Source organism: Fukomys damarensis, unplaced genomic scaffold, assembly GCF_012274545.1.
Source record: "Fukomys damarensis isolate Sample0158 unplaced genomic scaffold, DMR_v1.0_HiC HiC_scaffold_25, whole genome shotgun sequence".
NCBI classification, from domain to species: Eukaryota; Metazoa; Chordata; class Mammalia; order Rodentia; family Bathyergidae; genus Fukomys; species Fukomys damarensis.
In genome coordinates, this window is record NW_022900937.1 from 35,084,966 (window position 1) to 35,102,656 (window position 17,691).

The window sequence follows — 17,691 nt, forward strand, 5'->3', positions numbered from 1 at the left end:
CGGCCTCCATGAACTGAGCAGCTCTGCTCCCCACACCCTTCTGCCATAATGTTCCTGCCTTGGAGCAGCCGACCATGGACTGAATCCCCTGAAACCAGGAGCCAAATAAACCTCTCCCCCTTTAAGTTTTGGTTGCAGGGCATTGTGTCCCAGCAGGGGAAAAGCTGACAGATAAACTTATCCTTCTTTTAATACCCATCTGCTCCAAACAGATATTCATTTTTTGATATCATGACACTGCTTACGCTCCAACTGGAGAAAGACCTAAAACCATGGTGCCTCTTGGCTGTGATCTACGAATCTGCCACAACATTCCTGCCTTTGGCAGGGCTGCGGTCACTCTTCTGTCCTTCGGAGCTGCCCACTCAGCATGTCTAGAAATTACAGTGTGGCCTCCTCCCCCTACTCCCTCTTGAAGCATTCGAATTAACTTTTATCGATCTTCAAATACACATAATGAGGCAAAACTCAATCTTCAGCTGCTTGCACAGTGGCACAGCTCTTACTAGGTCATAACCTCGTTAATTTCTGTTCAATTCCTTAGTCATCCTAGCCCTGAAGCAGTGACCGGAGATTTCAGCCCAACTTTACATCTGGCTTGTGAGTGTCTCCCCAGGAGGTAGGGGAGGAGACAACTGTGTTAAATCTGTAGGCTATGGAGGTCTGCAGAGGATTCCTCTTAGAAAGCCAGGAAAAGTGAAGGGTCCCCAGGCAAAGGCTCATCTGTCCCGCGACATCGCAGAATTCCAGTCCCAGAGTTGCTGACTTCAACGCTAAATCCTGAAGGCCAGCAGTGAGTCCTGTTCAGACGCTGTGCTGCAGGTAGATCACCATTTCTCGCCAGGGCACAGTTCGTGTTTCTTTGCCTGTTCAGTTCTGTGTCCATTTTCTGTTTCTTAATCAAAATTCCCCAATTTAAGGAGCACCGGCCCAGGCTCAGGACTGGGAACACTGGGCGAAATAACACTTCTCTCCCCTGCAGACCTCTACTTGGACTTCTGGATTTATGGCCACAGTGGATAGGGCTGGATACCGAGTACACGTGACGGGGCAGGCAAGGGCCGGAAGTCAGGGAAGACTTCCTGGAGGAGGCGTCCAGCGGGTCAGCGAGGAGAGGTGGAGCGTCCAGGAAGCTGCACATCACATGCAGAGAACCTGAGAATGAGCTCAGTGTGGAGAAAGGGTGTGTGTGAGTCTGTGGGTGTGTATGTATGCGCCTGTGCAGGGTGTATGTGCCGTGAGTTAGAGCAACACTTAGAAGGAGAGCAGTGGGAAGGAGCGAGATCCTGTAGTCTTGGGTGTCACATGAAGCAGGCACTGAAGCAGAAGACAAAAAGGAAGTGAAAGTTGGGCCAGGGTGGTGGTGCCTATCTGTAAGCCCAGCACCCAGGAGGCTGAGGCAGGAGGATTGCTGCAAGTTCCAGGCTGGCTTGCATAGCACAGTGAGATACTATCTCAAATAATTAAAACAAACAACAAAAGAGAAGAGTTGAATTGACAACTTCCCTTAATCCCAACCCCTAGCAAGCTAATTGCCTGTGGTCTAAGTCTGTACAGAACTGCAATGTACTGGATACATAAACAATTTCCTCCTCTCACAAATGCATTGGGCCTGGTCAGGACATTTGCTGATGTTTCCTTTTCTGTGACTGTTTGCCTGAGTACCTCCACCTAGTTGGAAAGGAAAGGAAATAAGTGCTACAACATTGGTGTTTAAGAACACACACTATCTGGGCATGGTGGCACACACCTGTAATCCCAGAATTAGGAGGCTGAGGCAGGAGGGTGACAAATTTGAGCCCAGCTGGGCAACTTAGTGACTTAGCAAAACACTAACAACAAAAAATAACATTTTTTTCCTCATTGAGTTTATTGGTACATTTTAGGTATACAGTACAGTTACATTCATTATTGGGATCTTGTTCCTTTACATATCAGGTCTTGGTTCTCATTTTTTCCCCTTGTCCCTGCCCTCCCTTCACCCCTCCTCTCCTCCCCATTTACAAACACTTTATTTCCATTTTCTCCTATTTTTTTTTCCTTTCCCTTATTACCTTTTCCCCTACCCTTCCCACTTTCCCTACACCTTAAGCCATTTTCTTCCTATTTGACATTGTCAGTTATCTCATTAGGATCTTATGTACTATTACACTTTATTCACACCAGAGAAACTATTCGGTATTTACACATGTGTGACTTATTTCACTTAGGAGTATATCCACAATATGCATCCATTTTCCTATGAATGAATCTAATTTATCATTATTTATAGCTGAGTAGTATTCCATTTTATGGAAAAAAAACACATCTTCTTTATCCAGTTTCCAACTGATGGGCAAATGGGCTGTTTCCAAGTTTTAGCTATTATAAACTGTGCTGCTTTAAACATAGGTATGCATATATCTCTGTGATATGATTCTTTTAATTCTTTTGGAAAGATACCCAGCAGAGGGATGGCTGGGTCAAATGGAACCTCTAGTCTCAGCTCTTTGAGGTATCTCCATATTGATTTCCATAGTGGTTGCACCAGTCTGTACTTCCACCACCAATAGAGAAGAGTTCCTTTCTCCCCACAACCCCGCCAACATTTGTTATTCTGTGATTTCTTGATGGCAGCCATTCTTTGTGAGGTGAGGTGGAATCTCAGTGTAAAACATAACAATTTTTAAAAAGATTTGAGGATTTAACTCAATGTAAAGGTCCAGTGTTGAATCCTTGGACTTTTAAAACCCAAAACAAAAGAAAAATACAACTAGAAATTTGAGAAAATATTAAAATATTTATTTAGGGAATATGGTAAAGCCTGTCAACTGAAAAATTAGGACATATGTAATTCTAAGCATGTTCCCCAAAGCCAGAAATAGATTCAAGATTTCTGACGATGGTACTGGGTACCTATAATCCCAGCACTGTGGGATCCTGAGGCAGAAGGATCTCAAATTTAAGGCCAACCTTGGGTATTCAGTATTTTACTGACATATTGTACCAAAATAAAAAATAAAAGAGCCAGGAACATAGTTTTGTATGAAAGTCCTGGGTTCAATCAATCAATCAGCCAATCAATAATCAGTGGAAGGGGGTTGCCAAGGCCACCCTTGAGTCCTGAGGCATGGAGTGACTTAAACACAGTCAGATTCTTCTGTGTCCCGTGCCATGGGTCTTTGAAGGAAAATGGGTCTCATATTTCCCACTCAGAATTTCTCTCCTAAAATCCCCTCCTAAGACACCACCCGGAAGAGTTCACCGCCACCGGCTGCCTTCCAGGCAAGTTGAGCAGGTCCTGCCCTGTGTCAGAACCAGGGACGTGATTTGGGATGAGTGTTCTGGACAGGCGGCTTCTCACCTGGAGCCAGGCCTGGGTGAGTGTCACAGCGCTTCCCTGGGGCAGACGGAAGGGCAGCTCTGCCATGGGGAGGGGTCCCCGAGCTGTGGAGCGTAGGCCTTGGTGGGGGACAAGCTGTGGTCACTGGTTATAGCTCCCCAGCTCTCGAGCCAGTTAGATAAAAATCAGGTTGGCCCACTCTGAGTGTGATTTTTCAGGAAAGGAATAAAATATGCTTTGGCCAAAGCCTCCCCTTGTGACCAGCATGTTCTTAATTATATTATCCAGCATTGCAAAAAGCCCTGAACTGGAAAATTCACTTAATTAGTAACAAAAACAAACTATCAGTACCTTTAAAAAGGAGTTTAAATGCTTTAGAGAAAACAAAGAGCCTGAAAAACAAAAATTTCTAAATAACTTTAATATTGTAAAGAAGAGATTTTTCTATACCTTAAGAATGAAAAAACATTGCGAGGAAATTGCCAAGCATTTGAACGAGCCTTTCTCAGACAGTCAGACTGAAAGGACAAAAATGTAAGACAAGGAACAGCCAAAAAAGCCTAAAAGCTAAGTGCAATTGTTCAAAATCTCATTCCTATATTTCTAATTTTTTTTAAGCCCTAAAACTGGGCTCCTCACACTAAGCTACATCTCCGGGCCTCTTTTATTCTAGATTTTTGAAATTTTGTGACAGCATCGTATTAAGTTGCTAAGTTGTCCAGGCGGGGCTCCAACCTGTCACCCTCCTGCCTCAGCCTCCTAGAGTTGTGAGAATACAGGTGTGCACCACCACTCCCACCTGGTCCTGTATTTTTCGCTCCCTTTGTGAGTTAAAAGGGCTAAGTTTGTTTTGAGCACATCTGAGTGCATTTGTAAGACTCACCACTTATCAATGAATAGATGTAGGTGTATATATCAGTGCTACATGTAACTGCACATGTGTTGAAGGTCATCACACTGCACTGTATGCAGGGTCTTCTGGCCCACGATGACTTCTACAGTGCATTGCTCTGCTCATCTGCTTGTCACTTTTCAGGACATGGAGATGCCCCTGTGGTGCTGATTGTGAACCATGCATTTCTCCATCTTGTGCAAGCTCCTGCACAGTGCACCCCAGGCCATCAGAAAATTTGGAGAGGTACTGATTGAACAGTAGGCTTTCCGATCTGCTGCTCACTGGAATCACAAAGAATCTGTGAAAGGAGAAGCAGTGGGGGCCGGGGGTGCCCGGTCTAAATCATTGTTCAGGATTCTCCCTGCGGCACTGACGTCTGATTAGACGTCTGAGGCTTTGAAGCACTGTCTGGGCACTCTAGGGGGGCTGAGGCAGGAGGACTATGTGGGCACAGCCTCACAAGTTGCTCACAACCTGGTGGTTTAGCAAGACCGCCTCTTTAAAAAAGGAGGTGTGGCTGGGATGTAGCTCACTGCAAAGGCCAGGGGTTCGAATCTCAGTACCACAAAATAGAGGCCTGAGATACATACAGGACATGCAGACAGATCCATGGGCGGACAGGTAGATAAGTGTCCACACAGACAGATACGTTGGTACTAGACAGACACACAGACAGATACAGAGACACAATGACCCCAGATAGATGTGTAGACAGATACATCAATACACAGGTACACAGACAGATGCTCAGAGAGATACACTGATGTGTAGACAGATAGATGAATAGTGATAGATAAATAACACCAAACACTGGCAATTCAGAAAGACGTGTCACCATGTGGAAAGCACCATCGAAGACGCCACCTTTTATTTTACATATAAGGAAAATGAACTCTCTCCCACTCGGAAACCTGATCATTGGCCTCCCTCGCATACCTAACACTTCAGTTCCACTGTGGCAGGCCCTACACAAGTCGACCTCTAACTCATCTTCTTGGGATTCTTGTCACGCCCAAGTAAGTCCCAGTAATGTCTGATCGATGACACAAGGTGTACACAATGGACCCAGCGGACCAGCAGACAACAGTGATCACCATGGAGACCACCATCCTTGGTGACCAGAGCTAGGATGCTTTCTTGCCCATTCCAGGAACTTCCTGAGTTCCAGAAGAGAGGTTTGGACCAGAAGCCTTCTTAGCTCCAGAGCACCTGCAAGTAAAAAACTTTTCCGGAATATTATTGTTGTTATCAATTTCAGTTCAACCTGATTTGTGTTGCTGTTACATCCTGTCCACCCTGCCCACTTCAGTGCAAACCGGGCTGCCCAGGTAAGGCCCACAGTGAATGAGGAGTGTCCTGGCCACCCTCCAGGCCACTGGCAGTGACTCATGCATGTCAGCTCACTGACCCGAGCAATTGAAGGCTATCAAAAGCCATACTCGCAACAGGAAGTGCTTCTAAAATAATATCCCTTCCCTGACCTGCTCTTCTGGCTACCTGTCCCAGTGGGGCATAATTGAACCAGCTCTGGTTACAGGGACACAGGCTCAGGAAAGCCAGCAGTCAGCATGTGGGCTCCCAGTGCTCAAGAGTCCCTCGGAGCAGAGGGCTGCTTTGTGGCCCAGGCTGGGGGGCCGGGGGCCTGGCTGGGCTGAGCCCCAGGTTTCTACTGCTGATCATTTCTGGTTTCAATGCCTCAGTCTGTTCTGGGCTTCACAGGATGGCTGTTGCATAAAATGGGGAGGGCCTTATCCTTCATCTTGTCCTCCCCTGAGCTCTGTGAGCGTTCCCTTTGGAAACTATTCCATGAATCCAATAGCTGACTTTTGGGGTCTCGGGCAGCCTCTGATCCCTATCTCTAACTGCAGAGGGTGGGTGAGAGGGTTATTTTCTCTCTAGGATTCTCTACCAATGGGGGCTGTAGACTGAAAGACTTCAAAATAATTTGGTACCTATTTTAAAAATTTTAATGTATTTCTGGGAAGTGAAGCTTAAAAAAGATTTGAAAAATTTATTGGTACATATTTGCGGTGTGATTATACTCATGGTGGGAATTTCTACATGGACATAGCATTTCATAATTTTTTAAGATTCCCTCCCATTCCCTGCATCTCTTAGACTTCACATATATAAATACATGCAGTACACATATATGCAAAACAAATATCCTTTTTCGTACATGTTTGTAGTAAGCAATGATCACATTCTTCCTAGGCACATGGTGTTGTACAGAACACATCACAGTTCACCCCCCTTTTTATTTAAATCTAATTTTCTTCCCCCTTGACCTCTCCCCTTGGTCTCTTGATTCCCTTCTCGTATGCTAAAGATCCGCCTTGGTAGCTCTTAAAAATAAATAAGCCAGTGCAAAATAAAGGAAAGATAATAGGAACCAGGAAGATAGATTTTTCTTAAATGGGAAAGAGGTCAAGTGATGGAGGGACAGGGAAGAGAGGAGCGGGGAGGGGAGCAACAAAAGCAATGAAGATGTGTGAAGTCTATGCACCACCTCCATACAAAGATGGAAATGCTGTGGAGTGCACGCGTGGACTCACACAGATAAGTGAATAAATCAGGAAGGAGGCACAGCCTTGCCATCTCAGCACATCTTGGAGGCTGAGGCAGAAAGATCAAATGTTTGAGCAAGGTAAAGGGACCCTGGGTCAAATTAAAGAAAGGGCTGGAAATGTAGCTCAGTTCACAGGCCCTGGGTTTCCTCTCCAGAGTCAGAAAACAAACAATTGTGTAATGGATTAGGGAGGCCCTTCACTTTAAAATCGGATGTATGATTTATATTTATTATATGCAAAAATATGGATCCGTTTATATCTGCATTTGTTATATGTAAAATGTGTGTTTATATTTCATTTATTATATCCAAAGCATGTTCATATTTTCATTTATTATATGTAAATGTGCGCATATTTATTTACATATTCATGTTAATAGACACAATTACATATCAATTCTATACTATATAAAATGTATAATAAATGTATTTAAGTCAAATCAAGTAATGATCAGAGGGTGTACCCCGGTGTAGGAGGAGTCCCTCCAGCCTGTCTTCCTAGTAGCCCCTTTTTGAAACCTCAGACTTGAGTCCTCTCCAAGGACACTGAAGAGGAGGCCTAGAAAATCCACCCAGCACATCAAAGTACATGCCTATTAGCTTTATCTTAGGGCTCTTTCCTAGTTTTTACAATCCCAGCTCAGAAAGAAAATCCAAAAATGGTTACCTGTTTCCATGTGCATAGCGGGATCATAATAGCTGCACTGAAAAAAATAATCATTTCCCTGGATAACCATGATTTTTTTAACGAGTAATAATGCTCAACTCATTAACCATGCTTGCCTTAAAGCACTCTGCAAAGATTCACATACAGATGACATATTTAATGGATATTTATTTTAAAGAGACAATCACTCTTGGGTCCAGACTACAATAAGCTGTCTGCTCCATCTTCCTTAAATGGTGACTGTATTATTTTCAAATGGATGCACGAAATTGAGAAACACAAAGACAATTGAATCACAAAGCAAAGTTGACTGTTAACAAATGAGTCTTTTATGGACAGATTTAATGTATAGTCACTCTAAAGTGGAGAGTCTTAGCCAAATGGGGTTTTCCTAAGCTGTAAGGCAAGCGACAATGGGTTGTTTCCTCATGTAACCCACTGGATAACCCACAGTTTATTTATTTAAAAATAAATAAATAAAATACAAAGTTACCTGTCTATAGCGATATGACCCTGCTTACTGCCAGGCTTTTCATAACTGCTTTTCTCTTAGCCAGAACCTTCTGGTCCGTGCAATACAAATTTAGCAGCCTCCCAGCCCCTGGTACAGAGTGTTTTTGGGGAATCCCAGAGAAGCAGGCGAGGGCAGGAGTGATACCTGGGGAAGGTCTAGCAGCTGGGAACTCAGGGTTGAGAAGGTTTGGAGACAGAAGGCTCAATTCTAGGAAGGGGTGTCATGAAGGCGGGCAGAGTCATACCTGGGCTGTGTCTTAGGAGGGACAGTTCTGCCTGCGGTAGCCAAGCAGATCGAGGTGGGAGAAGCAAATTGGAAAGGTAATTAGGAAGCCACGCTACCACCCAGGAGGAGGTCATGGTCACTCACAGCACTCCAGAGCAGTAGAATGTTAACATGACTGCTCGCAGCCATTGGTCCACACTGAGAACCACAAACACCTCTGTGCAGTGCATTTATTTTAATTGCTTATTTTGTTTTATTTTATTTTTGGTTTTTCAGGACAGTGTCTCAGTATGTAGTTCAGCCTGACCTTGAACCCAGGCTGGCCGTGAATTCACGGTGATCCACTGGCCTTAGCCTCCCCAGTGCTGGGATTACAGGTGTGAGCCACCACGCCCGGCGTACTGTATGATTTTGCACAGGCAGAGATGAGAGGTGTATATGGTATGTATCATTCACCAGACTGTAGAGTTCCTACCTCATATAACCCACTGGAGAAAAGCCACCAATGCAACTGGCTTTGTCTTCTGCCCAGGTCTGCAGAAATAAACATCCATTATCGATACCCTCTTCTTTTTGGAACATCTACTTCAGTGAGTCCTGCCCAGTGACTTGAAAACTTACCGGGGTCAGATACACATGAAGAGAAACTCACACGACAAATGTCACCTTGCAAGTCACATCTGCAGCCTGCGTGGCCAGGACGTGGAATCCGAGGGGGACAACCTCTCTCGTCCCCGGTTCCAGCAGAGCAGATTTCTCTCACGGCGAATTCCACACCTGGCCGTTTCCTTTTAAATGAGAAAATCTGCAATCCTGGTTTGAAACTGCTTTTTAGCAAAAACCAGAATGTCACCACGGTGTGTTTTTTTTTTTTGAAATTTTCTCTAATTTAAAAATGTTTTATCTGCCCACGAGCGGGGGCTGTGATAGTCTTGGCCTCGTGGGGAGTCAGTGTATGTACACAGCTTCACACCTTCATTCTTTTCTTCCCCCCCGCGATGCCCCTCCATCACTGGCATTAATGTCCTATTCCTGGCTTCAATTTTCTCTCCTTATAACCTGCCTTCTCTCTGCGCACAGCCTTTGCTTTCTCTTTTTCCTCCTCCTGTCCTGAAATATGGTCCTCGTAAGCTGGGATCGAACTCTGCAGGAACAAAGTGACACGCTAGTGTCCGAAGAGCAGCACTCCCATCTGCAAACACTGCACAGTCCCTTAGGAGGCTGCGTCCCGTCCTTCCGGATCCAAGCCCTGAACTAGAACTCCACAGAGTGCATCGGGGAAGGGGGCGGAACTGTGTGCACACATCCCAGGGTTCCCAAGGGAAGGTTTACTGAGAACACAAAATAAAGGCCACTTGCCTCAGGCTGTTGTGGATGTAGTAACAAAACACCATGTGCAGGGAGTTTAAGAAGAAAAACATGCATTTTTTCACAGTTGTGTAAGCTGTGAAGTTTAATACCAAGGTGCTGGCAGATTTGGAGTTTGGGGAGGGCCCATTTCTGCATAGAGGGCATTATCAAAGTATCCTCACATGGCAGAAAAAGCAGGTGAATATTCTCAGCCCCCCACTTTTTGATGGTACTGGGGATTGAATCCACAGCTTTCACACCATCCTCTGACTTTTTATCTTTTATTTTGAGACAAGGTCTCGCTAAGTCAATAAGCTGCTCAGTCTTGTCTCGAACTTTGGGATCCTCCTGCCTCAGCCTCACAGAGTGGTTTGACAACCAGCACCTTAACCTCTCCCAGAGCCCCCTTTGTGTGGTCCTAGGGATTGAACCCAAGGACTCCACACTGAGCTACATTTCCGGCCTCTTCCCCCCTTTTTAAAATTTGAGACAGGGTCTTGTTAAGTGGCTGTGTTGCCCAGGCTGGGCTCAGATGTGCTACCCTCCTGCCTCAGCCTCCATTTAAGGGCTTGGATCTCATTCGTGAGAAACCCCCATGACATAGCCACTCCCCATGCAGCCCCCTGGTGCAAACATAAGATGGAGAGATGCACATAGAACCATGGAAAATCTCAGCATGGAAGCTAATTTAAATTGACATGCAGTAAGTACTAACATTCATTTTACCTGAGCTTTCCATCTTTTTTCATTATCTCCACTTCCTTAATGGAGTCAACTCACTGCCAGGACCAACAGCTCAGCCAGTGAATTCCAACCTGGCATAAAACCTTACCCTTGAGTGACTTTGGATTGGTCACTTTCACTAGATTCCTCCCAAAGTGCTAGCCATTTATTTTCCACAAAAGGAAGGGTTGGTTTACAAGCGGCCCAGGAACCCAAGCTGAAATGCTCACTACTCACAGGGGGCACAGTGCCTCCAGAAAAGGCTCCTGTCTGCCATTCTTCTCCTGCAGACTGACCCCTCATTTACCCATGGAGCAGAAAGCCTCCAGTGCCACAAAGCCAGGGCTGCCTGTGTGGTCCCCTGTCCTTTCCTGCAACCTGCAAGAGCTCCAGCTTCATCTAACCAGACACCAAAACCCTCCACTCCCTGCGTATCCACAAGTAGAGGGTCTTATCAAAGCCATCCACTCCTCAAAGGTTTAGCTTGCTTTTCTAACTCAATACCACAATGGCTCTCTTATGTGTTGTCTGCATATCACAAACCTAATAAAGGAGAGTGAAACTCTATCAGAGAGAGGGACAGGGAGACGGGCTTTGAGTGTTTGGGCAACAGAGACCACTTGTATTTCCCAGCCTCACAGAATGGTGAAGGAAATTCAAATAATCAGAACCAAAGTCATGGCGTGGAATAAAAAGAGGTCTGTAGCCATCCAGCTCAGACCCCTGATCATGTTGGGGTACTGTGCACTCGACAGACCCTTAGGGCATGAGCTCAGCTCTCACCTCAGCACCCTGCCACACATGCCAATTTTTAAGAATGTGGAAGCCAAGTTTCCAACAACACCCAGCATTGTCTCTTTACCTGGGGAACTGTGCTCTTTGGTACTGATCGGCCAAACTCGACCAGAGCTGTGGGTAGAGTGTGGCAGAGGTGCTGATGATATCCTGAGCCCCAGGGAGACCAGGTGTGCAGGATGGGATTTTATTAAAGGTAAACAGGTGGGAGAAGTGTGCAGGCAATGCTGGATGAAATTGCATTCAACCCAGATGTTTTCTTTCTAGGTATCTTCCTGAAAGGGTGAAAGACACCATAGCAGAGTGATCCATGAACACTCGTGTTTATAGCAGCAAAATTCATAACCGCTAAGTCTATATAGCAGCCTATATGCCCATCAAAGGATGAATGGATAAAGAAAATGTGGTGTTTGCACACAGTGGAGCCCTGATCTGCCAGAAAGATGGACAAAGTTGAGACATTTGTTAAAAAATAAATGCACCTTGAGACCACAGTGAAATAAATCAGAGACAAGAACTTACATACCACATGATCTCTCTTATATGAGAAACCCAAAGTATAACTGAATTAATGAACAAAATACAAGACAGATAATAGGAAAAATAGAGGGAGATCTTTTGGAAATGGGAAGAGGAGCAAGGAGCAGAGAGAGTGGGGAGGTAGAAGAGGGAGAAGTGGGAGGTATAAAGAGTTAAGGTACGTGTGTATGTACACCAATTCTCCCTGAGGAATGGCATCCTCATACATGGCGAAGAATAAAATAGGAACAATATAAGGTTTACATCTTACAACCACGATCCCCCCCTTCTCCTCAGGCTGGCACTGTAACAGATGAGTAGTAATCGTGGTTCATCTATGGAATTCCACTTGATTTTTCCATCCAGGATGACAGTAAGAGGGCCTGGCGGTAAATGAAACCTATTTAAGGGCACAAATTTTCCAGAAAAGCCAAGTAAAATAACGCATTCCTCTTCAAAGCATGGACCTAAAAAGCCTTCATATTTCTCAGACCACATGGAAAAGGAAAGGCAGACAGACACCTTTGTGAAATGACTGGAAGGCAGCTGAATCAGCTCCGAGTAGGCCCAGAGACACCTGACAGGTAAGTTGAGAACCTATGGCTCCCTCCACCCTCCCACACAAGCAGAATCTTGGAAAGAGCTCACCTTGGGCTAACCCTAAATCCTAGGGATGAAAAGAAGCCTTAAATGGTGAGCCTCACACATAAGGGAGGTGAAAGCCTCCCTTAGAGCGAAAGTGAGTCCTCCCCATGTGGCTGGAGGCAGACACTGAGTTCTTGAACATTTTGAATTTTGCACCTGGAAAAAAAAGGAACGAGTGAAGGTTAGTTAGTGATTCCCTTCCATGGATGGTTTCCTTCCATGCATTTCTAGCTGGAGTTAAAAGCAAAAACTACTAGGAGGTCAGTTCCCGCATATATCACACCAATTTTATTGCCTGGAATAACCTTAAAATACTGGCAAAGTATAAATTAATATGTCCTCTCTTCCTCTGATGCAAGCCTCTTCATCTAACCTTTTTCCCATCATCGAACAAAAGTCTACTTAACAATCGTGTGTAGCCGTGGGAAAAGTGCTAGAGTTTGGGGGGAATTAGGCGGACAGAATTAGTTGTTTATGATTTCTCTCTATGAGCTTCGTGGCCCAATTAGATAAACTGGATAGAACAAAGATAAAGAACATCAACAAGTACACAGATTGAAGGCTGGGTAAATGATTAATAAAGATATAAATAGTGGAAGTAGACACAGAGTATAAAATAAGCCCAAGAGCTGAGCATGGCTGTGCACACCTGCAATTTCAGCACGGGGGAGTGGGGAACAGCATCTCAGGGGGACAATAAAGCTCAGAATGCCCACTGAGCCCCCCGGGGGAGAGCTTGTCGGTGGGTCTCTGGCAGCTGCAAGGAATTCCCTTAAGCAGACACCGAAAAGGAGGGCGTTGGTCTTTCTGAATATCGGAAACACTGACATCTCAGATCTGCTGTTTCCTAGCAGCTTGAGCTTGGGCACCACACTTAGCTCTGTGCCCTCCCCTTGCTTTGCAGAGTCTGAAAGTCTCTGGCCTTCAAAGCTCCACATCTGGAGCTCTTCTTGCCTTGACCTAGCACATCAAGAAGGCCTGGGGTCAGAAAGACGATAGGCACTTGTCTCCCAGAAACAGGAGCCTTTGAGAAGTAGAAAGAAAACCCAGGAGGCCTGGCCTGAGAGCTCCCAGGAGACCAGATTCAAGCCAGACCGCTTCCCCAGTTCCCAATCCCAGACAGGCTGGGTCCAGACGGTGAAGATCAACAAAGCAGCCCACACGTGGTCTCAGCCTGACCGTGGCTATGTAGTTATCCTTCAACATCCATGGAATAGGTATTTGCTCCAGACTCCTCCCCATAGATAAGAGAACCTGCTGGGGCTCCATCCAGTCTGTAAAATGGTGCAGTGTTTGCACACAACTGAACATACACCCTACATATTTAAATCATGTCTAGATTCTTGTGTCCCTGATACCGTGCACATGCTGTGTAAATAGGTGTCCTACTGGACTGTTTAGGATAAAATGACAAGGAAAAGATCCTGCACATCTCAACACCAATTGTTAAAAATATTTTTGCCCTGTGGAGGTCTGAGGCGGCTGTGGACACAGAGGTCCCGGAGTGCGGTCTCTCTTTACACCTCTTATACTCACAGGTGCGTGTGTCTCGATGCAGTCCAACAGTGCTGGTCACACATAAACAAATTCTTAATGATGGGACTGCACAGCTAGAAATGGGGCAGCGAGTTCCTGTTCGGGAATCGCCTGCGGTGTGTTTCTGGGGCAGAACATTCAGTGTTTCTCCCTGCAGAAGCAGAGACCTTGTTTACATCCATGCCTGAAGGCAGAGAACGCACAACACATGACTGCGGGAACTGATTCCCAAGGGCGGTTCTCTCCGGGTCCACTCGTGTGGAAAAGGAGGACCCAAGCTTGAGGCCGGAGTCCGAAATCAGGAAGGTTCCCCTCAGGAAAGCGTCCTCACATAGCTCTGCTGGGTATAAAATGAGCTTGATGTCCAGGGGCAGCCCGAGATGCTGCTCGCCACATCTTGGTCTGACTCGATTTCATGGTGTGTCGACTCTCTCTCTGATTATGCTGCCGATCAGAGAAGTCAACGTTTCGTGACAGTGACGGCCCTGTCAGTAGCACACATGTCAGCTGGCCCCCAGAGCTGTCAGAGAGCAGATTGCAGAATTACCATCAGAATACAACAGTACGTAGCTGCAGGCAGTAAGTGCAGAGTTGGAAAGCATATGTCCCCAGCATGATATTTTAGCTTCATAAGAAGCTGTAAAGTGGAAATAAGCCAGGGGTAAGCAGCAACTGCTAACTGCTCCATCTATTCCTGTCTCAGCCTCGTGCCATATGTTCGGGTAATGCTCAGAGAAGGGGCAGGACTTCGCTTCAGCTGGCTGAGAGCAATTGCCAAAAGGCCTCAAGAATGGGTGTGAGGCTCTGAGGTCGCCTTGATCTCACCTGATTTTATCCTGTGCCTTGCACTGTCAAACTCTGGCTGTAAGGGGGAACGTCTTCCAGCGTCCACCAATGATGGCAGAAAAGTATGCGCGTTCACAAAGCAAAGAAAATTTTCTTAAGGTTCCTGGTTGTCTAACTCTGGACAGTTAATATGGGTTGAAGAGAATTTCAAAACCAGAAAGCAGTGGGTAGAGCTTTATATTATTCTTAGAGTGCTGCTGGCTTTTAATACATGTGGTATTCAATTGATCCAGGCTGATTAGCAACCCAAAAGAGGAATACAGCATTACTGTACAAGAGACAAAGTCAAGACGGGGGCTCCACGCCAGGACAATCTTTACACTGTCAGCCGAGGCTTTGGGACAGTTGGACCTGATGGTACAGCCTCGCTGCATGACCTCCACTGGCACATCTGTCTCTGTGGCAGTGGACACAGTGTGAGCACTCAGGTGTGAGGCTGTTCTGGAGAACACAGTGACAAATACCATGCAGTGTGGATTTGCCAGGGTCAGGCACTGTCCCACGCCATCTTTATGAAGTCACGGGGTGGGACCCTGTGGCTTAGAATTACAGAGGCATTGCTGTCTCAGTAACTGCTGCACAGACTGAATGTCAGAAGGGACCAGTCAAATTTATCAACATCACACAGACGTCTATTAGCTCATGTGCAGCACAGGGCCTCACAGTCCCTGGGCAGAGTTGGTGCATGGACAGGACACACTTTAATTCCCTTTCTGGACTCATTCCCTCCTCTCACTCCACCTCTTCATCCCCTTTGCAGTTGAGGAGATTCCTCTCCCTATTTACTTCCCTTTATCTGCCTTTTATGTCACCCTTTCTTTTCACTCTGGCTTTCACACGTCAGAGAAGCCATGGGGTATTCAAGCTTGTGTATCGGATTGATTTCACTTAATACCACGATCTCAAGATGCATCCGTTTTCCTACAGATGGCTCAAGTTTGTCCTTCTTTACAGAAGAGAACTATCACATGGATTTTAAGGCAAAACCTAGGGTCTAAATCCAGGATTCCTTATCCAGATTCCAGGCTAATTCCACCAACACTACAATGCTCACTAAAATAATGAAGCCAAAAAACTGTCTGCAAGGCTGTTCTTAAATCAACTAAACAGCCCCACATTTTGAAATTCCACACATTTTCTGGGTTACAAAGTAGACCACACAGTACAGGATTCCTATAATTTTATCACCAAAATAGCCTGAAATTATCAGAGCAAAGTAGGTCTGTATGAACTGGACAGCAAGCGAGATGCCCCGGGGACATTGTGGAATCATAAATTGTTAGCGGTTGGCGTAGGAGGCCACGTTCGTGTCCATCCCCACCTCCTCCTCCACCTGTCACACAGTTGAGGCAATGTGGACTCTGTCACCTGGCTCTGGGGGCCTTGAGAGGGTGAAGCTGGTTCCGATAGGTCATGGGGACCACAGGGTTCCCTGTTACACTAAGGCCACAGGCCCACACCCCTGCATGCATGCATGAGGTCACAGTCAAGGTCAGTATCATCAAAGAGGTTCAAGAGGAATTTTTTTAAAATTTTTGGTTGTGCTGAGAATTGAACCCAGGGCCTTTGTACTGAGCTACATCCTACATCCTACATCCTATGGCCCTTTTTAAATTTTGAGACAGGGTCTTGCTAAATTGCCTAAATTGAGCTCCAACTTTCCACCTTCCTGCCTCAGTCTCCTAGAGTAGAGTGCTGAGATTACAGATGTGTGCGACTGTGCCCTGCTCAACTGGGCCTTACGTGCTGTGGATATCTAGTCAGTCATCTTGAATCTGCCCTGATTAGATAAAGATAAAGCAGAAGTTACCGAGAAGAGGGAAAAACAAACACATTGCCGAGGTTGGGAGAAAATTTTCAGGCAGAGACCGTAATTGCTTGACCCACTCTTCCAACAGACCCCTGCCCTGTTAGGCAGCCTGGGTTCCCATCCTGCTCTGTGCCTTCTCATCCTGGCGGTCACTTTAGAGTCCTCACCCTGGACCGCAGCCAGTATTTGTGTTCATTTCCCCACTGGGGCTTGGGCGCTGCTCTCTGGTGGACAGCAGGATAGACGCGAGGACCAAGACGGCAGGCAGCAGGTCAAGGTCCTGCAGCCCAGCCCAGCGTTCAGGGAGGTGCTGTGTGCAAGTCCTACCTGCAGCCTGGAATGCAGAAAGTGCTCGGGAAACAGCACTTAGCTTCCTGCCCCCTTCCCTTCCTGTCGCTCTGGTACACACTTCAGCGCTCGGTCTGCCGCACGCCCCAGGGAATCTCACAACAAAGGTCTCCAATTTCCTACTCAGCTTAGAATACTGAGACAGGATTCGGGTGAGCAGGCAAATGTAGCATTTCTCTTGGGAAACTTGGGCGCCTCTGTGCAGCTGCTGGGAACAGGCTACATTTCACAGGATCAAGTTTAAGTCACACATGAGGCATCAGCGGCAATTCAGAGCCTGACATGGCAAAGGAAAAGCAAGAGTTCTCAGCACCAAGCAACAAAACTACAACAGATAAAGAAGCAAAACCAAAAAGAAAATAACTGAATTGAGCTAAATATAAAATCCTCCTTTCCATTAAAAGATCAACCTACGATTCCTAAAATGACTTCTTTTGATCCTTACATTAAATATGTTAGTATTCAATTCTCACTTTATAAAGTTTGCCTCTACAAGGTGTGATCAAAAATATGGTGAACACCGCCATCCCATGCCATCCAAAGGAGAGACAGCTCCTAAAAGCACGACCTCGTGTCCTCATCCACCTTAGTCACTGATCTGGCACTGCTCAACTTCTGGCTCTCTCCCAGAGTCAAAATTACCATGAAAAGGGAACATTCTGAATCCATTCAGGACATCAAGACAGCCAGGACAGAGCAGCTAAAGACACTTAGGAGAGGGAACTCCAGAGCTGCTGCAGAAATCAGCTAGAAAAATGATACAAATCTGCTCCCAGCAATGGGAATGTTTTGAAGGGGGATTTCGTGATAATATGTTTTTACCACCGATCATAGCTTTTGATCACACCTCATACCTATCAGAAAAAGTAGCTCAGACAGGGCTCTGTAGCACCCACAGTTTCCAGCTCTTAATGTGCTCATGGGTGG